The 4408-nt window shown below is 42.6% G+C and overlaps 1 pseudogene; it reads left to right on the forward strand.

Moving 5' to 3' along the window:
- The first annotated feature begins 778 nt into the window (after positions 1-778).
- On the forward strand, positions 779-897 carry LOC111743860 (annotated as a pseudogene).
- The last annotated feature ends 3511 nt before the right edge of the window (positions 898-4408 follow it).

Raw genomic sequence — 4408 nt, forward strand, 5'->3', positions numbered from 1 at the left:
TATATACACTGAGGAGGTCAAAAGAGATGACCTCTAAGATACCTTTCAACTTAAAAAGGAGATCTTTCTATTAGTGTTCTGAGAGATAGCACAGAGACAGAAGCCACTCCATGGCAAAATGACAGACACTGTAGTGATTCACACCTCCCCAGGTTTGTTCTGAGAATGGGTTGTCATAGATGGGGCTGAGGCTCAGTACAATTCCAGCAATTTGGGCAGAAAGATCTGGAGACAGCCATGTACTGGCCAGGGTAGCAACATGTGGCACGCCACCAAGCTTAGGAAGTGGACCTCGGAACGCCGCTGACATGACACTATCAGTGTCACTCAAGGTGGGTAGGGAGGGCGAGAGCTCAGATGTGAGATCCTAGAGGTGGCCACCCTCAGGCCTGGATATGCATTTGAGTGCATGTGAATATGTACATGTGGGTGAGTGAGCGAGTATGCCTGTGAATGTGTGCCTGCGTGTGAACGTATGCCAGTGCATGCATATGAGAATGTGTGTGGCATATAAATGAATGAATGAATGACTTAAAATATGTATGTGTGTACTGAAGACAAAGCATTTCATTTAGCTTCGCTGTTTCAGGCAAACCAAGACCTAGTGTTTCTTTGTTTTCACTTAGCTGCGTGCATGCATACATGGGAATACACTGTGCACACACATGGGCACACACTGTTTACACACATGCAGAGATTCAAGGATTTGGTTTCAAAAAACGTCCCCAGCTAATGCACCCCTATCTCATTCCTGTGATCAACTCTAGTCTTAAACCCCATCTATAGCTATGCCATCCTGAACATGCCCGATCTCGTCTGATCTTGGAAGCTAAGCAGGGTCGGGCCTGGTTAGTACTTGGATGGGAGACCACCTAGGAATACCGGGTGCTGTAGGCATTAAAAAAAAATCTATTCCTAAACCCCTTTCTTCAGAAGTCTTTTTCAAACTTTAATGTTCAACAGTACCACATGGGATCTTGCTAAAATGTCGATTCTGATTCAGCAGGTCTGAGTGTGACCGAAGGGCAACTCTGACAAGACACCAGGTGTCTGGTTTGAGCAACAGAGGCTGGTGGGGTCATTCGATTCAACTTCATGGGTTTTAGGGCCTGCCTTTGGCCTTTCCTAGAGCAGTAGACCTCAACTCCATTCAGGGATGGAGTGTCTGGACATCATTGTCCCCTTTGTAGTTCACTGGGAAATCTCAACACACAAGTTCATCATGCAGATGAGAACCAGAAACAGTTTACCTGTAGGAAACAAGGCTCTGTTCTATATATGCAAAATATGGTAAAAACCATATGCTCATGGAAAAGGTGTTGAACTTGCAATTTTATTTTGTTTTCTATTAATATTCATTTCACCATTTGCCATTTGTTCACTTATTTTTTTTAAAATCTCTACTCAAAAGTAGACAAGCAGCTGCTAAGAAAAATGTATTAAAAATTTTACTTCAGAAAATTCTCTCCATAAACTTAATGTCATTATCATTATTTGGAAATTGAGAAATGATTGGCACTATTGAGTGGGATGACCCCCTCCAACTCCCAAAGCACCAGGGTTGGAGAACTGTGTCCAACTGTCTCATTCTCTCTGTTTTTAGAAACAAGTTTAACCTGGTTCCCTTGTCCTTACTCACCAGGGGTACAAAGAAGGGTATATTAACAATAATAACAAATTCTGCTAGGTTTTTGGTCACCTCTCATATTCTCTCCAGGTTGTTCCCTGAGAGTGTTCCACATGTGTTCAAACAATAATATGTAAATGGTGTATAAACCTTAAGGACATATCTTTAAAAGTAGGAAGAGATGCCCTTCTTTCTCACTTGTTTGCTGGAATGCAGCTGTAATGGCTGGAGGTACAGCAGCCATGTTGGACCATGAGCTGGCTTTGGGAAAGTATGGTGGAGTAACAACATGGAAGGAACATGAGTCCATGATGCTGTGATATGCCACGACAGCCCAGTATTTCCTATTACTGGACTTCTCAAAAATAAGAAAAAGAACTTTGATCACATTTAAGACTCTATTACTTAGGGTTTTATTATTTACGTCAAAAGCTGAATGCTACCTCAACTAATAATGATGCTAAAACAGAGCTGCATTCTCCTCAGTCCTCCTGGCCAGAGCCTTGCTGTGTCCAGGCTGAAGTGAGGACAATGTGTTCCTCCCCAACTTGCTGCCCACTGTTTTACTTAGGCTCCAAAGCAAAAAGGTCCCCAATTTCCCAGTGCAGTCCTTTTTTTCTTCCTTAGCAATGCATTATTCCAGGGCTCCTCTTACTTTAGCATACACACAAACCACAGGGAGCTTATTAAAATGCAGATTCTGATCCGGTAAGTCTGGAGGTAGGGCTGGAGAATCTGCATTTCTAACAAGTTTTCAGTTGGTGTTGCAGCTACTGGCCCAGGCCACAATTTGAGACTAATCTGTTGAAATGCTTAGCTGTGAGCTGCTTCCAGGCATGCCTGTTTATACAGTGCTTGGCACACAATAGATGCTCAGTGTATGTAGGATGACTGACTGAATAATAGGCAATTAGTATGCAAGATGAAAAGAAGTCCTGCAGAAAGAAAGCTGCCACTCTGTTTACTACGCACATCTGAAATTTATTTTCACTGGAACCCCATTTTCAGAAATACCTATTAACATTCTCTAGAAATAGTGCTCTGAGAAACCCACTTTGGCAGAGTCTGATTTAGAGAGGGATCTTCCCTGACTCTGTAACTAGAGTGAGCCAACCTTCATATGGGAGTTTCAAATCCAGGACTCTATTTGGGTGTCTGCTTCAGCAATTAGGAGAAATAGTTTCAACTCAGACTCCCTGTACCCCTGAGGGCCTGTAAACTCCTTGCGGGGACATATTTGAATATATTAAAATATAGGAGCTGGTGTCATTGCTAAGGTGTTCATTTTTCCTCTTCCCCTGGCAGCGCCCACCAGGTCTATGGCCCCCTCCGGGTAACAGGAGCCTGAGTTGTTTGCCAATTAGCATGTGCCTGTGGATTTGTTCAAATGTCTTTGTTTCCAGGCAAGGAGGAAGTGCTGGGGAGGAAACTGAAGGAGTTTGAAGCTGGTGAAAAGACCGAGTTCCCTGCAGGGAAAATGTTGACTAGCTGAAGCCCTAGAGCTTTTTCCTGGAAAAGAAGCCTCTTGGGCTCTGGAAGGCCGCCCTTTGCCAGCTTCAAGGGATTGGGGAAACTGGGAGTTGGGGCTTTGTTATCCCTCTGTGGGAGCAGTTTCAGAGATGCAGGCCCTGCTGTCTGCTCAGGAGCCCCAAGAGTGGCCCGTAGCCCCGAAGGAGTCAAATTCATAGGATCAAGTATGATGTCTCCAAGGGGTGCACCCCTTGAACTAGAATGTGGGCACCTAGCCCTTTTGTCTCTATTTGGGTCTTTACATCAACTCTGGATTAATATGGAAAATTCTACTTAGCATTCTGTTACGTATGTTAAAAGATATGGCTTCTATGAAATAAAGGCAGAAAGCCATAAGGAGAAGAGGGACAGACATTCTTTTAAAAGCCACAAAATGAGATTTAAAAAAAAAATGAATGAAAAGAGAATAAATGAGAAAAGGAAACACTGTAAGAGAAGCTAAAAATGTAATCACAGAATTAAAACTCACAATTAATCCCTTGGTGAGATTAAGGAGCAGAATCGATGCTGTAAAATATTAAATCCGTTCTGTAAGAAGTCAAGGTTGATAAATCTCATCAAAAATATGGGGGAAAAGATAAAGACATAGAAATGACAAGAGGAGAGTTTATATGTATGGAGCCCAGAGAATAAAGAAGCACCAAGCAGACTCTCGATGCTTCTGAGGGTGAGACTGGAGAGAAGCAATCATCCAAGAGATAAGAGAACAGGCTGCAAATCCTGAGAGTGCAGCTCGAGAGAGATCAATATGCGCCAGGCGAAAATCACTGAAAATGGACTTACACCTAGACATCTCACGAAAATGTTTGAAGAATCAGGATTTTTAAAATCCTGCAAGCGTATACCCAGAATAAAGAGGAAACCTACCAAAAAAGAAATCAGACTGGCTTCTGTGGGGAGTCACTTATGGACATGTGAAAACGTATAACAAGGAACAAGGATATCTGTGTACTTGGCAACAATGTAAGAAGTTGAGATTGTAAAGCGCTGGGAAAAACCGGGAGGTAACTGTTCACATAGCAATCGCTGCACATTCCTTGCAACAGTTTAGCAGAGAGTTCTGAGTTGTGAGAATCTCATTGTTCTACTAGATATAGTAATCTGGCTAACCTTGATTCTTGACTACTGTCTTTCTTATTGTAATGTTATAAATAGTGTGTTCTAAATAAACTCGGGGACACAGATACAGACACAGACACAGCTTGATTCTGTGATCCCTCCTGCAATTCTGTCTGTCTTCTTTCTTTTCCT

Source organism: Pteropus vampyrus, unplaced genomic scaffold (assembly GCF_000151845.1).
Source record: "Pteropus vampyrus isolate Shadow unplaced genomic scaffold, Pvam_2.0 Scaffold123, whole genome shotgun sequence".
In the NCBI taxonomy this organism is placed as follows: domain Eukaryota; kingdom Metazoa; phylum Chordata; class Mammalia; order Chiroptera; family Pteropodidae; genus Pteropus; species Pteropus vampyrus.